This window comes from Archocentrus centrarchus, chromosome 3, assembly GCF_007364275.1.
Source record: "Archocentrus centrarchus isolate MPI-CPG fArcCen1 chromosome 3, fArcCen1, whole genome shotgun sequence".
In the NCBI taxonomy this organism is placed as follows: domain Eukaryota; kingdom Metazoa; phylum Chordata; class Actinopteri; order Cichliformes; family Cichlidae; genus Archocentrus; species Archocentrus centrarchus.
The window spans coordinates 14945375-14968032 of record NC_044348.1 but is presented as its reverse complement, the minus strand read 5'-3'; positions in this window follow the sequence as shown (position 1 = coordinate 14968032).

The following is a 22658-nucleotide window of genomic DNA, read 5'->3' as shown; positions in this document are numbered from 1 at the left end:
TCTTTATTGTCATCGCACAATACAATTAAATATTGTTGGAGCAATCCTCCAGGTGTCGACATAATTGTCATGGTCCTGGGCCGGTGGCTCAGTGTTTTTTGTTATCTTTTTGTATTGGTCTTCAGTTGCTTTTTCTTGTTCCTTATGATCTCCTGGTGTCAAGTCTGCGTCTTTGTCTCCTTCTTCTGTCTTCCTGTTTTACTTTGATAGTTGTCTGGTCCTTGTCTGTTGTCTTCAGTTTTGTTTCCCCAGTCTAGGTAATCTGCGTCACCTGTGTTCCCACCTGTTTCCTCTTCCCTCATCAGCCCTTCTGTGTATTTAAGTCCCGTGTTTTCGCTGCCTGTTGTCCCGTCGTCGTCGTCCGCACCCCTGCTGTGTCCTATCCCTGTTTCTCTGTGGTTCCCTTTAATCTTGGTTTTCAGTTCTGGTTATGTTCCTGGTTCCAGTCTGCAGTCACTCAAATACAGATTATTTTTCCACCTACCTCATCTGCCTTGGGGTCCCCTTCCTGCCTGCCACACAGCTGATACATGACAATAATACAATATATATATATATATATATGTGAATAAGGATCTGGTAACTACAGTGAAATTTTATTTACAAAAAACTGAGTGCAGTGTGCTAAAGTGGCATAGTGGATGTGCAAGGTGGATATGAAGGTGGAGCTATAGTGCTATAGTATGGGTTTGTTATTGTCAGTGCTCAGTAGTTAACAGCTCTATGGTAAAAGCTGTTTTTCAGTCTTGTGGTCCAGGTATACAGTGTCCTGTAGCACCTCCCAGAAGGCAGGCGGGTGAAGAGGCAGAGTCCGGGGTGTGTGCTTGTCCCTGATTATGGCTATGACCTGCCTGGTGCAGCAGGTCCTGTATATGTCCTCTAGTCAGGGAAGCTTGGTGCCGGTGATCCTCTCATCAGTGTTGATAATGCGCTGGAGAGCTTTCCTGTTGTCTGCAGTGCAGCCAGAGTACCATACTGAGATACAGTATGTGAGGATGGACTCGATGGTTGACCTATAGAAGCTCACCAGCAGCTGTTGTGGGAGTCGCACTCGCTGTGGTGTTGAGGGTCCAGGTTATGCTGTAGCTGATGTTGACCCCGAGGTACTTGATGTTCTGCATGACCTCCACTCTCCCGTTGCTGATTGTGATTGGGCGATGGACGAAGGGCCTCAGTCTCCTGAAGTCCAGGATCAGCTCCTTCGTCTTTGCTGCATTGGGGATCAAGTTGTTTTCTTGGCTCCGGCTCTCCAGGTTCTCAACCTCTGATCTGTAGGCAGCCTCATCGCTGGATGTAATCCTGCCTACCCCAATGGTGTCATCTGCAAACTTTGTGATGGTATTGGTCTCGTGGGTGGGTTTGCAGTCTTGTGTATACAGAGAGAAGAGGAAGGGGCTCAACACATAGCCCTGTGGTGCGTTGGTGTTCAGGGTGATGCTGGAGGAGACCCGGTCCCCCATGCACACAGTCTGTGGTCTGCTGGTGGGGAAGTCCAGGACCCAGCTGCTCAGGTGTGTGTGTTGAGGTCCAGGAGGTCCAGCTTGGTGGTGAGTTTATGGGGTGAGATAGTGTTGAAGGCAGAACTATAATCAATGAATAGCATCCGCACATAGCTATCTTGCTGGTCTAGGTGGGTCAAGGCAGAGTGGAGGGCCAGTGACACAGCGTCCTCAGTTGACCTGTTTGCCCTGTAGGCAAACTGGTGCTCGTCTAAGGAGCACCAGTTTTCAAGTGACCCAGGATGAGTCACTCAAAGCACTTCATCACCACTGGTGTCAGAGCCACTGGCCGAAAGTCATTGAGAGACCTGATGGCTGATTGTTTTGGCACAGGGTTGATTGTTGCTGACTTGAGGCACGTGGGGACGGAGGCCTGCTCCAGGGAGATGTTAAACAGGTCTGTGAGCACTGCTGTCAGTTCCCCTGCACAGTGCTTCAGAACCCATCCTGGAACTCCGTCAGGTCCGGTAGCCTTTTTGGGGTTGATGTGCTGCAGGGTCCGTCACACCTCATGGGGGCTCAGGACCAGTGGTGATGGTCCCTGCTGTGCCCATATGCTTTGTAGATTGTCAGTACAATCACACAGCACAATGGTGTGGGTGCTGTTATAGCCAGTGAGGTTTTTGATGCCCTGCCATACCCATCAGGAGTCAGTGCTGTTGAGGTGCTCCTCGATGTGCTTCTTATATCAGTGCTTTGCTTCCCTGATGCCTTTCTTCAGTTTGGACCTAGCTGTTCTGTAGGCCTCACCATCACCTGAGTGGAAAGCAGCATTTTGGGCCTTCAGTAGAATGATGACAGCACTGTTCATCCATAGCTTATGGTTGGGGAGTGTTCGTACTGTCCTCTGTGTGGTCACACTATCCATGCGGAAGGTGATGTAATTCAGTACGGATGAGGTGTAGGTGTTGAGGTCTATATGGTTGTTGTAAGTGGCAGTCCATTTAAAAAGCTCCCAATCAGTGTCCTCGAAGCAGTGCTGTAGTCTGTCCATAGCTCCTTCTGTCCAGACCCTGATGGTGTAGACTGTGGGCTTCACTCTTGCAATGAGTAGTGTGTATGCAGGAGTTAGAAGCAGGCTGATGTGGTTGGACTGGCCAAGGTGAAGGGAGGGGGCCCCTTTGTAACACTTTAATGTTACAATAGACTTGGTCCAAGGTATTGTTTCCTCTGGTTGGGAAATCAATAAACTGGTGGAATCTTGGCATTTTCAGATTGGCATGATTAAATTCCCCTGCTATTATAAACACGCCATCTGAGTGGTCATTCTGCAGCCCGTGAACAGCATTGCGAAGACTCGCTAGCGCTAGCTTTATGTTAGCTTGCAGTGGTAAACAGCCATGATGAGCACCACTGTAAACTCTCAAGGCAGATAGAATGGTCTGCATTTCAGTGTTATAAACTTCAGATCCGGGAAGCAAAACGTCTCTACAATGTCTGTGGAGGTGCACCATACTTTACACACATAAATACACACTCTGCCTCCTTTGTCCTTACCGGAGTCAACTGTTCAATCCACTCTGTAAAGAGTCTGTGCCTCTAGCTCAATAGCAGCATCGGGATGTTTGGATTTAGTCAGGTTTTGGTGAGAAAGGAAGCGCAGCTGCTAATTCTGTCCGAGTGAATCCTCAATCTGAGCGCATCGATCTTGTTGACAATGGACTGGGCATTCACCACAAACAGGCTAGGCAAGGCTGGTCTGTTGGGTGAGCTCCTTAGCCTAGCATGGATCTATACGCACCGCCATCTTGCTGTCCATCAGTAGAGTCTCCCTGTGTCCTATAGTGTACATGGAATATGTCAACTGGTCAGCAAAGTCTTGCAGAAACTGTGAAAAATACAAATTGTAAGGAAGACCGTTCGCCTTCAAAGTAAAAGTCATGTAAAAGCTGTGCCTTTTGAAATCTGTTGATGCAGAAGTAAGGCACGGCTTTTTCTTTGACGGCGAACATTCTCCATTTCTGTTTGGGTTGGACTTTGTCTAGTTTCATTGCTGCTTTCCAAGTAGTTGACAAGTCTTTGCGGCCAAGTTTGTTTTGTCAATGCAAACAGTGGCTGTCCACGCAATTTGCTTGCAACCAAAGCACTCACAAGGAGATTTTCGGTGAAGCACCCTTTATGCAACTTATTTGACCTAGAAAAAGCCTGCTACCTTCATCAACCACTCACCAACCAATCACAGAATACCCATTTTTCCCGGAGGTTGCCAGGGGGTCACCGACTGGACTCTAGGCCTGGTGGCTTGAGGCTTAATATAGTACTACTCTAGAACAGCTCTCTCACTGTGAGTGGAGGCATTATCGTTGGGTTGGGATAGTTACAAATAAAGGTCAGCCCATTCAGAGTCCAGCTATGTCCCACACACACCAGAGGCTACTTTCCCACCTCCGAGGAGCCGGTTCGCGTGCCAGTGCTCGTGCTGTTCCCAATGAACCCACAAAATGCTTAAGAACGGGCCTGCGTTTCCATCGCGTTTCTGTGAACTGCTCCTTTACGTATGAGTGTGGGCGGGTCCTCGTTCGGACATGGAAGCCGAAGCACACAAACGTGGGAGAACATGTTCCCCTTTCTTGTGCTGCAAATACTTTTTACAGTCCAAACCATACTACTGCAGCATCTGTGTGCAGCACAGAGGTAAACAGACAGCGATTAGAGCAAGACGACAAGTACGCACTTTGTGTCCTTTTATCTGTGATATGAACTGATACAAAGCAGCAAGTTCAGCCTTAGAGCCCAACATAATTCACAGCTGTGAAAATCGCTTCGCTTTTCTCATGTAATACACATGTAATATGGTAGAAAACTTGATGTTGAGATGGCAGAGTCACGCCCTTCTGCCGTTTTCGTCACGCGTTCTTGGTTCGAGACCAGCTAGTTTGCGGGGCCGGAATTGAACCCGTTTTTCGGCCGAGCACCGAGTGCTTCCGCGGTGGAAAACCCGCCTAACAGTTCAAATGAAGGCACTGGCTCCGGAACCCTGTTGGTGGGAAAGAGGCCAGAGTGGAAAATATTTGGTGGCTCTCCACTAACTTTGTATTGCTTGAAGGTGCATCTTTGGCAGTTTTGCTTGTGTTTCAGACCTCAATTGAATATAGTCGGGCTGACTTGTCCTTTAACGGTGTGAGAATGTAAACATTGTAATCTGTCTCTGATGTTGTTAAGATGGCAGGAGACATTGTTCGGTTGAAGTTATGCCTTTAACCTAATCATCTCAGCAACTGTAGTGTGAACAAATGCTCGCTTCACAAGTTGATCATACTTTGAATGTAACATCTTTTTTAAGAATCACTCCTTGCAGCTGTATAAAATAGGCATGCCACCTGTTCCCTTCTATCCTTGCCCACCCAGTGGCAAAATAGTTAATACTGCAATTGCACTGCCTTCAGATTCATTCCTTTCTGTATGTTTAAAAAAAAAAAATTAATGACCTATAATAAGTGTACAGAGGGGAAAGTGCTGAGAGTACAGTATGTGCTGATTCTGCTGCACTCTGAGATGCTGGCGTGAACAATGATGGCTTGGCAGCTGAAAGTGATGAGAGACAGAAAGTGTCAGAGGGGGTTTGTGCAAATTTGATTGACAGTACCAAAGCTGCCTTTGCCATCAATTTAATGGGAATTATTATTTCATGCGTATTACTTAAAAGCATATGCAAAATTAAGATTAAGGCACAAAAACACATTTTATATGGTATTTAAAGAATAATATGCATAATATATTGCTTGTTAATATTTATGGCAAAGAAGTTCAAGCATTTCTTGTCTTGAACTAGCCCTGCTGAAAGCGTTGACTCTCATGATTTCAATTAATAACTAACAAAGTAAGAAAAGGAAGAAGCAGCACAAAACTGGAAGCTTTTTACACAGAGGAGAAAAACCTGCCAAGGGGAATTTATCTCAGATTCAGATTCACTTATGTGTAAGAACAAGAGGCTGGCCTCCTTCAGGGTAGGGTTTTAAAAAAGCACTCTGGAAGAAATATTCATTGCAGATTTCAAAAGAAGTATTATTTGTTGAACAAATGCTAAATGTAATCTATTAGAAACTTATCCTCTGGATTGGGAAAAAAGAAAATTATAAATCATCTGCCAGGTAAATGTGCAATACCCAAAAGTTTCTCAGACTGCATATACTTATTCAGAATATAATCTTACTTATTTGTAGTAGTAGCTTTGAGTAGTTTTAAGTGCAAGGTGAAAAATGTAGGGTCTAGCAATACAATGATTGCAGCACATGCAGATGCAGAATGTCCATTCATCCAATCATCCATCCATTTTCTTCTGCTTATCCGGAGCGGGGTCGCAGGGGAAGCAGCCTAAGCAGAGAAACCTAGACTTCTCTCTCCCCAGCCACCTCCTCCAGCTTATCTGGGGAAACACCAAAGCATTCCCAGGCCAGCCGAGAGATATAATTTCTCCAGTGTGTCCTGGGTCTACCCTGGGGCCTCCTCCTGGCAGGACATGCCCAGAACACCTTACCCAGGAGGCATGCTAGTCAGATGCCCAAACTACCTCAACTCCCTCCTTGGAGGAGTAGTGGCTGAACTCTGACCTCCTCTCAAATGAATGCACTCTTTACCCTGTCTCCAAAGGAGAGGCCAGCCACACTCTGAAGAAAACTAATTTCTGCCGCTTGTATCAACAGTCTCATTCTTTTGGTTGCTACCCAGAGGTTGTGACCATAGGTGAGGGTAAGGACATAAATCAGCAGCTTCTCTTTTACCCTCAGCTCTCTCTTCACCACAAAGGACCGGAGCAGTGTCCACATCACTGCTCCGGTCCATGGCCTCAGACTTGGAGGTGTTAATTCTGATACCTGCCACGTCACACTTGGCTGCAGACTGCTCCAGTGTGAGCTGGAGGCCACCACCTGATGAAGCCAGCAGGACCACATCATCCACAAAAAGCAGGGATGAGATTCTGAGGCCACCAAGGCGGAAGCCTTCTGCCACTTGGCTATGGCTAGAAATTCTGTCCATAAAAATAATGAACAGAATCGGTGACAAAGGGCAGCCCTGGAGGAGATCAACCAGAATGAGTCTGATTTATTGCCAGCAGTGCAGACCAAGCTCATGCTGCAGTTGTACAGGGACTGAATGGGCCGGAACAATGGTCCAGACACTCCATACTCCCGACGCACTTCCTTCAGGATATCCCGAGGGATGTTGTTGAATGTCTTCTACAGCTCCACAAAATGCACGTAGACTGCCACGCACACTTGAATATCCTCGAGAAGATAAAGAGCTGTTCTGCAACCAGGATGAAAACTGCATTGTTCCTCATGAATCTGAGGTTTGACTAATGGATGAACTCTCCTTTCCAGTGCCCTGGCATAGAATTTCCTGGGGAGGCTGAGGGGTTTGATGCCCCTGTGGGTGGAGCACACCCTCTGGTCCCCTTTCTTGAAGATGGGTACCATCATCCCAATCTGCCAAACCAGAGGCACTGCCTCAGATCTCCATGCAACATTGCAGAGGTGTGTCAACCAAGAGACCTCTACAACATCCAGAAGCTTCAGGAATTCAGGGAATCTCATCCACCTCAGGGGTACTGCCACCAGGGAGTTGTTTAACTACTTCAGTGACCTGACCCCCATTGATGGGTGGGTTGAAGTCCCACACAAGCTAGCTAAGGCCAATAAGCCTCCTTTTTCAGCTTGATGGCTCCCTTCACCTCTGGTGCCCACCATCTAGTTGGAGGATTACCATGACACAGGCACCAACCACTTATGGACAAACTGTAGTTTACACAGGAGTCCAATAAAAGAACACCACTCAGGTTCACATCAGGTAGGCTGTTCCTCCCAGTCACGCACCTACTGTCATTGACCTCGTGAGCAGGTACAGAATGTGAATATAGGCCCCACTTGGCCCTCATGAGACTGGTGTGTTAGAGACATAAAAGGTGCATAAAACTAAGTGAAATGAAGTTAGTCTGCCTTTTAAGTATCTTAATTTGTGCATTCAGTACACAGAGAAAGACAATATGTTCTTCCTAATCTGAATAGACAGCATTTCGCCACCTATGTTTTTATATGTCACAAGTAGTCATGATCATTTTCTTTATCAATAATTCAATTAACAGTAAAAATAAAATTAAAAAAAACAAAACAGAAGTAATGGTATTGAAGATTCACATCCAGTTGTTTTTCTATATGGGGCATATAAGAAATATAAAATGTCTAAATAGGGCTTTCAAATTTTAACCAGGTCTGTGGATCTTAAATGTGTCGATGACACGTAGATTCAGGATTATAAAAAATAAGCAGGAGACAATAAAATCATCCATCCTAGTAGATTGCAAATATATTGATTTTTCATTATCTTTTTGTTCCATTATTGCAGAGATAATGACCCAAATGAAAAGTGTGATTGGCACTTAGATAAGGATTTGATGGTCTGCCATCACTCACACTGAAACCCTGTGTTATTATAATTAAATTATAAATGGGTGCATGAATATTATATCGAGATGGGAAAGCTGTCAGGGAATTCAGTGTTGCTTTCCGACACCAACAATTTCACCATTTTAGTCATCCCTGTTGGTATCCACTGCTAAAACACAATACAGGAGACTTTCAGCTTAACTCAGTAATGTGAATGTGAATGTGAATTGATCCCCGAGTCCTAATGTAGCCCTATTTACAGTGTGGAGGTCACTGTGATTGCAACGGGGACCAAAGAGAAAACCAGTTTAGAAGAGGACAAGGACCGAGGTTATAAAATCTGCTTAGTTTATTTTCTGGCAACCCCCTGAGGGAGAGAGACCATGAACTGACAGCCTCTGTGTAATTCTTGACAGAGGAAAACTTTGTATACAGACAGTCTCAGCAACATGTTATTAAAAAGATGAGCATGGCTGTGGAAAATAAATAAATAAAGAAAAAATACTGATTAAATTTTAAGCAGCCGACGGGCCGATAGTTTGCCCGAGGCATATTTGTCAGTTTCAAAGGGTGTTTTTATTAATTTTGTATTTTGCATTTTGTTAGTGGAAAGAGCTTACTCCACCGGGAGCGCCACAAGCTATAGCCAGCAGAGCCTATAGCAGGGAGAAAGGAGACGCAGAGCATGCCAAGCAGATCCTGCACACTTAAAGAAAGAAATCAGCTCTAGATCACCAGCATAACACACAGACCCCCTACCCTTTACTCAAAACGCACCCAAAACACGCAGACATAGAAGTAATAACATGAACTACGAACACGCATGCAAATCTTTACCCAAGATTTACTTTTTATTTTACATAACAAGCTTATTTTGCCAGTTAGCTGTTGGAATCAAAGTCAGATTGTTTGGTTTATATCTTCTTGTCCTCGTTCACCTCCTTTGAACTGTGAGCCCTGTACTGCAAATTGCAGTGCTGCCCCTTAAGTCCCCTGCCATTCACATAAATCATCAACTTGCAAGGATGCTGACTTTTTGCTTGGGATCACAGGCTTTATTTTTTATTTATTTTTTGCATCTTTTCAATGCTGATTTAGCATTTAACCTTTTAGGCATTCTGGGCAGAAATTTAATTTAAGACCCACCAAGTCTTTTACCCATTGTCAGCACAGATTATTTTCCTGCTCTTCTAATTATAGACTGTAAGAAAAAATGTGTGACAATGCTTTACGCAGTATTCATCATGTCAGAAGAAATACAGTATGTGCTTTAAAGTTAATAGTAATGATAATGGTACTGCATCCATTTTTTACACAAGCAGAAAACTGATAAATGATAACTGGTAATGGTAAATGGACTGGTTCTTATATAGTGCTTTTCTACTCTATTTTGATTGATAAAAATTGTGTTAAACTTTTTGACACTAGATAGACTGATTTTGTACCTTCTGTCAGCTCAGTCTGAGTCCAGTGCTCTGGTGCACTGAACTGAAATCAGCATTCACAACCAACAATGCCTGAAAGCTACACTTTTAGCTTTGATGAAAGATGACTTGCAGTGCCAAAGAATAGTTGGCCTTAATTATGATTAACTTCATTATTCAGCTGTTACCCACAATTTTTGTTACTGTTCCTGTATTAATGGCTTTATTTCTTTTTCTGTTTGTCGCTCCATCAATCTGTACATTTTGCTCAGCTGTCCATGAGGTGAGGCAAAGTGAAGCAAATTCCCTGCCTCATGATTCAACTCTATGGGTGATCCCGAGGCCAGGTGGGATATATAATCCCTCCAGGGTGTTCTGGTTCCACCCTGAGGTCTTCTCACAGTTGGATGTGCCTGGAATATTTCCATAGGGAGTCCATATGATTTTGTTCTTTTATGTTGGGCAGAAGATACCGATTTGTAAAGTTTTGTTTGCAAAAGACCTTAACCTTGATATTAGCTGTAATACAAGATACAAATAAATGTTAAAACCGCATATACATTACAAAGAAATTATTAAAGACAAATTAAACATAAGCTAATAAAATAAGAAAACTGAAAAAATGACTGAAGTTTACTACCACATGTTCAATTCCACAAGAATTGATTGCTCTGCATCAATTCTTGTGGAAAACAGTTAACACGAAAGGACTAATGGGAAAAAAAAAGCCTAAATAAGAGAAACTTGGAATTTCACAAACTGCAGGCAGACAGTATCAAACAGCATCGAACACTGAGCAGCAAAGACTGCCCTCAGGCTATAATTTGCAGAAGTTTTACCTGCTGCTGGCTCAGAGTGAACACGAGTGTGAAGACAAAGCTTAGCCAGTGTGTGTGTATATATAAATTTGTGTGCACAACTCACAACACCACACTTGGCAGTTTGATAGAAAATTGCCAGCATTTGGGTCAGGTAAGCCTCCCAAACCCACCTACAGCTTTAATCATTGTATAAAAGGAATAGCCGTTGAGGCATTTGATGACTATTAGCAATATATGTTGCATCTTCAAAATCAGCTTTCATTCCAAAATACTCATAAAGCCTTTGTGTCAAATCAATCAGGCATGGGAGTTTGAAGTAGATACTTTGTTGTGTAAAGGTGAAGAAGTTAATTAGGTGATGGGAAGGTGACTGATGCTATGTATATACAGCGCATACGACAGGGACAGAAGCCAAGTGGGCTGCTAATCATGCCCTCCACCCCCTTACTCCTGCATTCATCTCCAAGCATATGCTTTTGAAGTCAAGACTGTCAGGAGTTCTGTGACATGCACTCAGTTTTTATTGGATTTCATGGAGAAAGTATGCTTTGTTTATTATGCTTGATTTTGAATAAATCTCAAATAAATCACTAAAATACATTTCAGTTATGTGTTCAAAGAAGCTGACTCTAAATAGGACAAAGATAGAGGCTCCTTTGCCTTTCTCCCCATGTTTCTGGAAAATTAGCGCATGAGCAAAATAAAATGAGAATTGGTGACACCTGCAAAATTATATGTTTAGTTGACTATTTTTATTCTGTAAGTCATTTTACAGATTAGACGTTTATAAGATTATTATAGGTGCTCATGGTGGTTTACTATAGAAGGACTTATGCATCAAAAATATGTCAAATCTGGTTTTGCAGGAATCGGCAGCCTACATTATAAGTTGAGGGACAGTTAATGTTAAAACATCACATAATTTTGTAATTACATCAAACAATCTAGACACTATAATTTAAAAAGCAAAATATGGATGATTAATTTAATTAGCCTAATTTGAACTTGCACTTCATTTAAAATGTTATTTAATAGCTCAGGACCATGCATCATCTCGCCTTTTGCTCTAGACAAATTGCTTTGGGTCTAGTTCAGATCCTGTTATAGTATGTTATCTGACCAGATATATCCAGATAACTAGGTAAAGCTAGGTGTTGCATCTTTGAGTTTTGCTTACTTAAGTAATAAGTTAAAAGGAGAGTCATTAGGATTTTGTTTTCTTTACATAGACGACTAATTTTAGTGATGCAAAGCCAAAAAAATTATTATTTGAAGCTTTGCATGAACTGATCTCCCCTTCGCCATTTACTTCCACTGTTATGGTTTCCCATTCCAATTATTAGTAAACCTAATTTGCAAAAGCTAAAGAGATTAGGTTAGACATCAGTCATGTAAACTGTGGACTTGGCCAAATCATTAATATGGTCAGCTGCCAACACTGAGCAGCATGGTTGCTACTAACCCAAAATCAGATCTTCAAAACGTTTTGGTTATTGCTGCTTATCATGGTATTTGCTATGATTATATGCTCATTCATTATGTGATCTTTGTTTAATTTTTAGTGTCCTTTTTATTTTTTTCTAGTAGCTGTAGCTAAACCTTCATTGTTTGCCTTTGAAAATAATCACTTTGCACTGCTTCATAAAGCAATAGATGGCGGCTTGCAGAAATTAGTTAATTGATCACAGCCTGTGATCCAAATCAGAATCATAGCAAGCAATTAGAATCAAATGGCAAAAAAAAAAATTTTTTAAATAAAAAACATTAATGCAGAAGGTATTAATGAATTATTAATGACAAATGAATTGTAGGCCTGACACATTGTGTGTTGTTAATAAATGGATATGCAGAGAAATGAGGTGACTTCAAGCATAAGTGATAATCTTCTATAACTGCTGGCTCCTGAACAGAATGAAGCAAATGCATAATGAGGTGAAGGATGCCCTTAAAATGAGAAAAAGATTTTGCTGATAAAAAAAAAAGAAAAAAAATGACAAAACATCTGAAACCCTGCATGCATAAGCAGTTTATAGTTAGTTTACAGTTGTTTTTTTGTTTGTTTGTTTGGTTTTTTTGCATTTTTTTTTTACATTAACAAGTAAACTTAGTAATCTTTTTTAAACTATTTGCCCATTTCACTGAATCTGTCTCCTAGGATCTCAGCAAAGCTTCGAACACACATCATTGACTGGCTTTGTTTTTCTGTTGTGGGCTGTCAGCTCCAAAAGTAAAGCTGTTGTTGGAAAAAAAGACCACGCTGACCTTTTATTTAGTGTTTGCTCGTGCCTGCACGATCCCTAGTGAAAATGAGGCAAAATTCGAACATGTAATAAAGAGGTACAAGACCTTGTTTCTCTCTTGTGTCTCCCAAAGCCCTTTCACTGTCTGTCGAGCTCCCCTGCCGCCTCTCGCTCTCAAATGTAAAAAAAAAAAAAGAAAAAAATAAACAAATAAAAATCCAGAGATAAAGTGCAGGACTTCAGAAGAAAATACAACCCAAAGCATTATGAGCCTGACAGCAGCATACTGCACTAGTAGTGGCTTAACTGAGTCATTTATTTGAAATAATAGGTTTTCATTTTTTTGTTTAGACAACAGTAAGCTAAGGAGAAGAATCGCACGCAAAAAAGGCTGATGGTGCGGCACTGTCCGATCTAATATGATGCACTACGTGTGTTTCACGTTCATCACTTCATAAACATTAAAATCACAAACGCTCTTTGATTTTTTTTTTTTTTCATTTATTTCCAAGCCAAGGGTTATTTAAAATTTGCCCCCCTCCTTTTTTTCCCGTTCTTGTCTCGCTTTTGGTGGATGGTGAAATTCTTTACTTAATTCCATTAACTTTGTATTGCTCCTCAATCTTTGGTGCCCTGACCATCAGTGCTGTTTCTTTGCTGTCTTTTAGCAGTTCTGCTTCAGTGCTCTTGGATAGAACATGACAGTTACATTAATGTCTCCATGTAAATTGCTGTCTACATGGAGGGAACAAGGATTTAAAAAAAGGAGAAAAAAAGAAGAAAGCATGGAACATTCATCGCCCCCTTGACAGGAGGAATTATAACAAAATTCATTGTGTAAAGCTCCAGATGGCCAAGTCTATTACAGTGCGCAGCATTTTCACTGATAATCCAACCAGGAAGATGCAGCATACAGAGAGATAAAGCAATAACAAAAAAAAAAGAAGACAGTGCTCTGTAACCAAACAGTAAGATGATAAAGGGAAACAGGAGTCGAGGTGCTTGTCACAAAAGTTTTTTATTGACGTTCTGTATATTAATTCCTGAAGCATAGCATGTGAAATTAAAGATAGATTCTACTGCTGTAGTACAATGTATTGATAAGTAGATCTCTGACAGATGAACATACAGATCTATGCCACGAGTGTGAGGATTGTTTAGCACTTAAATCTCTTGACTGTAGAAGATTTTACTTTTCTGTCACTTGTACCTGTTACATTTACAGAATCTCACTAATGTAAAGAAAAACACTGTATTGTCAAACAGAATAGAGCAAGATAGTTTAAATCCAAGGATATTGATAAAATATCCAGTAACAAAGGCAGTAGAATCTTAGCTGACCTCATTCTGCTCTGGCACTAAAGGCATGCAAAACAGTAAAACTCCTGCTCTTTAGAGATGGAAGATAAACAAAGGTGGAGCCTTTAATAAAAAATGTATTAATATATGCACTACAATAAGATGAGAGTACTGGCAAATTAATATTATTGGCTCATATTAGCTACATGTTGATCTATTGGTATTGGCATTTTATAACGGGAGATAAATAAAAATATAAAAAGTAAAGGAGAGATGGGAGAAACCCTTCAACCATGTCATAAGGTTTGATGTTGCATAGTTTGTTAGAGTTTGAATCACAGTCAGCTGATCCGAGCAGAGTCGGGCAGAACGTAAGCAAGTAAATAAATAACTAAACATAATAAATGTTAGGGAAATCTGTTTACACTTTGTGTGTTTGAAAGAAAAAAAATATCAGCTGATATATTTGAATGTCAGATTTTTAAATCACAAAATATCAGTATCGGTATTGGTCTTAAAAATCCCAGATCGGTCAGGATAGTCATAAGTTGGTATGTTCGTTTTGAAAAGTAAAGTTAGATTGAAAGGTACATTGCCAGTTGGAAACATACCTCGTTGGGATCGCTTTTATACTTTAATTTGTGCTTTAATTTGCTTTTTTACTGGCTGGTTACGTTTGGATTAAAATGCAACATTTACTACTTTTTAAAATCTTGTTTATCTTGGTTGCCATGGTGACCTGACACCCAGCGTTACCTGAATGAAACATACTTTCAATTGAAATGCTCTTGTTTCAAAATTGAAGCATCAATTTTCAAACGGACTGCAACAAAGTACACGTTGATTTGTGTCCAAATCAAGATTTTTAGGACTGTTTCTTCTTCTGCTAAGAGACCTAGCATTGGCTCAAGTTAAGATTGTTAGCTCGGAAATTTTTTGTACATGAGAATGGAGGATTGTTTAACAGCACTTAAGACTGACCACGCTATTGCCAGGTCTCCACGCACTACATTTGCTAGCAATACACGATGAGAATCTTTGTCAGCGTTTTTCTGAAACTCCTTGCTCTTGCTAATCACGAGAAAAAGGAAGAAGTCACCACCTTGTGGTGTTACTTGGCTTTAGAAGTTTAATCATTTACCGTATTGAATTCTCAAGGAAGCAGACCAAAATGATCCAAATGAAGCTGGAAAAGTCATTCAAAAAAAATTGCTCCCAAAAAAACAACAGCTGACAGACCCGGCAAATCGCCAACAGCCACTATCTCGATCTAGCCGTCCACCGACAGAGCACAGATATCATTTTTGTGATAAGGACAAGATTTCCCTTGGGGATCTGTACAACAAGTTGTGTTGTAATGCAGTATGTAACAATATGCACTGTATATATATTATTATAGATAAAATAAGGAAAAAAGACATTTGGTATCTATTACACATCACTTATTTATATCAGCAGAACACTTCTGAAAGTCAATGTAGTAAGCCGCATTAAAAAAAAAAAGCATAAAAAATAACTGCAAAAAAGAAGCACCTCTGCCCTGATGCCATCATTTCCATGATGGGAGAATAATAAGAAAAAATAGGTTGGCATGAAACGAAAATGCAACATATAAAATATTTTCTTCAGACAATTTCTTTTAAAATTGTACACATTGAGTAGAGCTTGTAGATGACCATATATTATTTGTACCTCATTGTAAACACACATACATTCGCTCTCACTCTGATAGAAAGGCTTGTACAAACTACACAGTGTTCCTGTGATTTACACCATCTATACAAAGTAAAACTCTGTGTGTGTGATCTTATTCAGAGAGACGCTGAAGACTGAAGCTTTTCTGAAGTGAGGTGGGCATCCTAGAGTTGAAAGTACATCTTACACAAAAGTTGTGCTGCCAAGACGACAACACCATGTCCTGAAGTCATACCGAAGATGAGTGTCTCTGCCTGGCCTCTGTTGTACTGGCAGGTTTTCAGGCATTTCTGGCTTCACACTAAGCCTTTCTGTCTTTCTTTAAAAAGAAGAGTCTGCTTCATTGTTGCTGTTTAACTGTGTTAAATCTAAGCAGCAAACAGTGTAATCTATATAGTTTGGGTGTTTTATAAGAACAATGGGACAATACATTTTTTAATGCTTATTTATGGCATCAACACATGAAAAAATGTTCTAAGCTATAATATATAAAACTAACTTGATGTGGCAGTTTTAAGTTTTACAGATTGCTGTTTAACGGTTTGACAAAATGGTTTTGTTTTGTTGACCTCAGTTTGAAATATAACATGTTCAGTGATGTGAATGCAAGGGGTGACAAGAATAAGAGATATTTCTATTATTATGCAATTGCAACCGCTTTCCTACAGGGACCTTAACAATATTCCTTTTACACTGTGCTATCCATCATCATAATGAATGGCAGTAACTTATCCCAGGACATAAATCTGGCAAGCTCCAACAACACTGTGACACAGCATTTAATTACAACGCATGTCTAATTGAAAGACCCCCGGAAAATAGTGAGATGTCTCTTTGGTTGTAGCAGGGTTAAAAAAAACTTAATTAATTATGAGGCACCTCCCTCCCTCTTTATTCTGAGTCACTGGCATCCCTGCCTCAGTGAGCTGATGACATTTTCAGCCTCCCTTTCATCCTTCAGAGAAATGAATGGCATGGCAAGAGCGTTATCAAATGAGCTGTAGAGCCAACCAGTGAATATGTCATTGAGTGTGACATATTCCCTGAGTGTGACTGCTCCCTGAGTGAATTGTGATTTATCTGTATGGCTCTCTCGTCATGTTAACTGACTTGAAACCCAGCACCCCTCACCCCCACCCCGTAGTTGACAGGCTCAGTAGATCATTTGGGGGATCTCTAGGTGAGGTGCTGGCTAATGTAGTCTGGGACCCTCCTGAATAACAGTTCCCTTGTATCTGACCCCATGTGGCCCTCTCTACGTGGCACTGTTTCTATTCATTTCTACATAACCCCAAACAATAGTATATAGCACCTGAATTCTAATGATTAGAATGCTTCTGTGTGTGTGTGTGTGTGTGTGTGTGTGTGTGTGTGTGTGTGTGTGTGTGTGTGTGGGGGGGGGTTATCAGCTTCAAAATAATACAGACAACATGGCAGTTTTTCCATCATATTATTGTGAAGATATTTCTTGATGGGGAATTAGGGTGAATGAATGAATATAGAAAAAGGTCATTTAAAATTCAATCACAAGTTTTAAATATTCTGGGAAGCTGCGTTCAAATCTTGACCATACTAGTGCGACACTAATGCTGCATACTAGCTGCATACACTTTTTAAAAATAATTTGGTATTCAGTGCATGCCCTGCAGCAACATTAAAAATGAGCTTTTCTTCAAATGTTGCTTCTTTATCAACTGAAAAATAGCAGTAAATACACAGTGAGTCAGAATTTAGCTTTGTCAGCTTCATCCTAGAGAAATTCTGACTCTTGAAACCACGTGGCAAAAACTCAGCTTAGCAAATGACTACCGCTCAATGTTTGCAAAGCAGGACAAGGCTATATCAAAGCAATTTTTAGCTTGCGTTTTTGCAACTGTCTGAAACGGCATTAAGAAGGGGGAGTTAAGTTGAAGTGTGAAAGTGAAGTCAGGCTCTTGGTGACCATGAAAACCCTGAGATAAAAGAGTATACTGGCCAAAAAGACAAAGCAAAACGGCTGCATTAGTGATGTCGCATCATGGCTTAGACACACACTTTGACTCAACTGAAACTTAGGCCACAACATTGTTAGGTAATATAATATCAGTCTAAAAAACATTCCACTACAAGAGTTTTACAGGAGATCACGTCTGCTCGCTGCACCTTTCCTTTTCTTCTGACTTTCTGTTTTGCACGGCAGCTTTTCCGAATGTTAGTGGTAGAAAAATGCAGGTAGACAATCGGTATGTGCATTTCTGACAGAGACGTGAAGGCATAGGCTTTTTTTGTGTGTGTGTGCAAACACGCTCCTATCAAGGACACTGGTTAGAGCGAGAACTGTAAAACAAACAAAAAGCAGAAAACACAAAAAGTCTCGAATGACACCCATTAACATTTCACAGATAAATCTTTGAAATTCAAGGAAAACCTCCGATCTTCATCCACTTCTAAGCAGCCCAGTAAGTATTGTATAGTGAATAACAAAAGTTAACTTTATCTATTGTTGTTTTTTTCTACAAGGACACCTGAAATTATAAAAAGCTTGAATAATATTTTATTAATATCCATCATACTTGCTTAGCCTGTATAGTCCTAGATGATTTCTCTATTAAGCGTCAGAATAATTGGCAGAATACTTCATTAGGAGAATAGTTGCATCTTTCTAACATTATTCGGAGGAAATTCGTCTGTTTTTCCAATATTGGATGAACTTTGGAAGAGTATGGAATTGTTGACAAAGCACTTCCTGATGTTTTGTAAGGGGGGTGGGGGGTGGTTGTGAGTAAGCAGTGGTATTCATCAGTCTCTCCAATATGCTCCCAGTACCTCTGTTTGGCAGAAACAGCAGTTATATTAAGGAAAGGGTTGTGGGGTAACACAGGACAAGTGGAGGGACTATGGGAAACTGTCTCAACTGAAAAAGGCGATAGAGCTTCCCAAATAATCCTTTTACCAGCTTCATACATTTGTGTCATCTACACTCACGCCCATACCAAGCCCCACCTGAGCTTGATTAGTGAAAGAGCTGAACCTGAGGTGCAGTGTTGAAAGGCTGCCAGCAGACACTCACTTCCAAATCAAAAGCTTCACTGTAGAATCAAAAGAGTTCAGTCTTTCTCTGCATAAACATGAGAGCAATGGAGGTGGTGGGCTGCAACTGGATGTGAGCCAATTCTGACACCCCCGAAAGGTTGCTGCACGCTTAAATGTGTGTGCCGTCAAATTCAAGTGTCATTTTAAGCCAAGTAAAATAAGTTGTGTATTTAACCCCTCACACGAGGCTACATTTGTTTATTTTGCTTATTATTATTTATCTTTAAACACAAAGTCTCACTGAGATAAAATCTCACAAGGGAAAACAGTTGTTGAAAATATAATATTGTTTTCTTCAAACATTGCACTCATAATGTTGAATGACCTGTTTTTTTTTTTGAGAATGGCTAAAGGCAGAAAATATATTTTCCTCCACAGTAAAGGTGCTGAGGAACAAGAGAGTCAGTGTGAAGATGAAATCTCAGCACGAGTACAGGAATTAAATGGCTCATCACAAATTTTACATCTACATATTCAAGATGTGGAAAACACTGCATATTTATTAGTGACAAGCAGTGACAAGATGAGTAGAATGATTAACCTGCTTCAGGTTATGCATCGTTTCAGTCTTTTATGGAAGCCCGGTACACTTCAATCCTGTTAACAACCTACAGAGGGACAATGACCCTCTCTATTGCATAGCTCCATTGTGTCTGTGACATGACAGTAAACTCGGTGCTCCCCTGTCCTTAGCTTTTTTTCTGTAAACCTTTCGTGTTGGATGAAAACAAAAGGTAAAGAGCACACATCTATCTTATGAGAGTAATGGCCATCATGAGAACACGCGCTGCTGTTCACTGTAGTATACAGACTTTCATATTAGCTCTGTCGCTGGTAACTGTCATGCAAAGAGACAGGTCATTTACATTTTTGATAAAATGATCCTGCATTTTTTATTTGTCTTTGAAATTAAAGACTCCTTTAATCATTGTGGATGGAAAGGGGACTTAGCTGACGTACTCATGTGTTTCTGATGGCATTAGAACTGATGTGGCGTGGCATGATGGATATTTAATAGTTGTGCTGTCCCTCTGTATCATGTCAGGAGTCTAACACACACAGATGCTTCGGAGCTCTCCAGCCCATACAGAATTGCTTTAATTATTAGGCCTATCATCTTGGCTTTCAGATGAGAGGAGGGTTGAGGAGAGCCGAGCAGTGGAGATGGGCAAAACAAGGCCATGCGAGACAAGTCAAAGGTTGCTGTCAAAGGTTTTAAATGAGTTTATAAGACGTTTGTGCGTGGTGATATGGTATCAAACTGACATGCCATATCCTGTTTGTCTGCAGTACTTTCTTCTCCACAGGCCTCATAGTGGGGCCTAATTGCTGTGTGTATCTACAGAGGGCTGCGGAGAGCCCACGGCAGCCCTGTAGTGCCCCAGGCAGTGTGCTGATCAGACCTCTCCCTCTGCAGCGCTAAACTGTCATCTTCTACAGCTATGTGTTTTTATATTGCAGCATAAAACTGATTTTACTTGATTAAAAAGATCAAATGCTGGCCGTGCCAATATGAGTGACTCAAAAGAAGCATCACAATTGCGTCACCAGTAACCCAGAAACATTCATCAGAGCACAGGCGCTGGCAAGTCTGTTCTTGATAATCCAGAGCTATAATGAAGGAACATAAAAACGGCCATACAAATTTTCCAAGAATTCTTTTTATGGAAATAAAGAGGACAGATGAGAGCAGAGGCCAGAGAGTGATTATGTGAGGGAGAACAGCCACTCTTTCATTGGCACCTCCAGCATGCGGGCCATCTGCATAGAGGGCCTGGAAATGAGGATGACAATGCTAATCACTGCCATGGAGGCCTGACTGGTGTGGATGAATGGCCATCCCAGGCTCTAAACACACTGAGTAGCGCTCATCACACAATGTTTTTGTCTGGGCATGCCAGGTCCACAAGCCTCCACCAGCCCCGCCCTTTTCCTGTACACACTCCATTAGTCAGTGGCAACATGTGTATGGCTTCCTGTCAATTCAGGAAGTCTTGGTTCATGTCCCAGCCACATTAATGGACCAGGCAGAAGATACTTAGTAATTTCCTATTTCCCTATTGAAGCAATTGTTGTTGGCTATTCTCATTCATCTCATTCAAAAAAAAGTCCTTATCTATTTTTTGTGTCTTTTTTTCTTATTTTCAGTCCTTCATCCTAGAAATCCAGCAGTTGCCCCATTTTAAGACTTTTCTTCTGGCCAATGACTTGAACACAGGAAACTTTAGGATTGTTATGAATGTTTGCTCTGAAATGGAGTCTTAATGTTGGTCACATAAGGGGGCTGTGGTGCACTTTAGCCCCAGGTCAAATCAAATAATCAACGCTATCGAAATTGTCTAGAGAATAAAATCAATCTAGTAACATGTATTTTCATGACACTTTACTCAAAAGACCAAATCCAAGAAATGGGGCTTTGACTTAGAGAAAAACGTCGGTTTCATTTCTTTATCTGCTGAAAATGAGAAGAATAAATGAATGCAAATGACGCATTTACATTTGCAAATAAACGGCTGTTTGTCTGAAGACCAGACAGTCTTTGGCACGGAGGGCGTTTAGCCAGGGAGAGAAGGCCCATAGTCTAAACTTTTCATCCTGATGGCTTCCAGCTGTAGTTGGGGACATTGTCATCATCTTGGTGCTTGCTTTTGGGGGTGTCCCCATAAATGAATGTGAAGTGGACCAGCTGCCTGGCAGCCAGGCTTTCTATGCCCTAGGGTAACCAGTAAAACCAGTGCTTTTACAGCACAAGGCCCTTTTGACATAACCTCCCAGCCTTCTTTTTAGTGCTTTTAACTTGTAAATATAACAATATGACATAACAAAGGCTGACCAGAAACTGACATTGACAACCCTTATTTATTTTATTGGTAGTATAAAAGCTGTTTCAGATGTAAATAACATCAAGATCAATTAGTTGTCTTAGACTTGAATCTGTCGTGAAATTTCAGACCATATCTTTATCAAAAATAAAGGTTCTATGTTGTCAAATATACAAAGCAATTTCATAATGAATACTTTGAATATATTTGCATTAAGACAACTGGTGAAATTATAAACAAGTTGGGGTGGCTGTAGCTCAGGTGGTAGAGCAGGTCATCTACTAATCGGAAGGTTGGTGTTTTGATCCTGGCTGCTCCAGTCTGCATGCCAAAGTATCCTTGGGTGAGACACTGAACCCCGAAGTTGCTCTCTGATGGAGTATGAATGTGTGTGAATGTTAGATAGAAAAGCCCTTAGGTGTAGAAAGAAGTGCCTGCATGAATGTGGGTGAATAAGGCATGCTATATAAAGCGCTATCTAAGAACCGTTCCATTTACCAAACATAAAGGTGACCAAGTTTGATTTGTCATTGTCAGTCGCTTTGGTCAAAAGTATGACACCTCTATAACTGCGACCATTACTAATTGATTATTTTTTCTTTGACAGTATATTTGTTTTGGTATTATTTTACCTGTGAATAACATTTTGAGTAATTCTACCAATAAATCTACCACTGTATTAATTTTCAACAAATTTAGTTAGAGAAATCCCCAAATCCTCACTGCTGAGTGTTCTGATACTGAAAATATAAATATCTTAGCAACCGTTCAGATGAGTGCGCCCATAAATAACCACCTGGAAAATAATTAATTTCAAATGTAATTTCAAATTTAAATTCAAAATTTAAAACTTTGTTTCGTGTTTGTATACGTTAAATGCACATATGAGCTCTACACTGCTAGACTTTGTAACATGGAAATTTAACAGTAAAAAAAAAGAATTTGATTTGATTACAACGGCAGGAAAAAAAAATCATGGGAAACACACTCCTCACACTTTTTTGTACAGTCTGATGTTCGGTAAGATAATCTGACCCCTCGCATGTGTTGTGAGGGGTCAGAGTTTGTATTGATGATCTCTGGTATGAGGTGCAGGATCCCCTTATGTAAGTATAACTGCTTTAAATATTAATTTGTTTTTCTGTCAGTTAAACTGATAAAGGAATAGCTTGTGACTGAATGATGAAGAACTTGAGAGGTTTTTGAGGTTAATTGTTTGGATTCAATTGATTATTAATTGTTATTCATTCCAAGGCCTGTATTCGCATTTAGAGTCTTTGTCTTGATTTTGATGGATGGATGGATGGATGGATAGATGGCACTGAGAGATGCACTGAGAGCTAGGCAAATGAACCTCTGCATTTCTTCCTGTTTGTGAGGAACTTCTGTCAGCTGTCTTTACA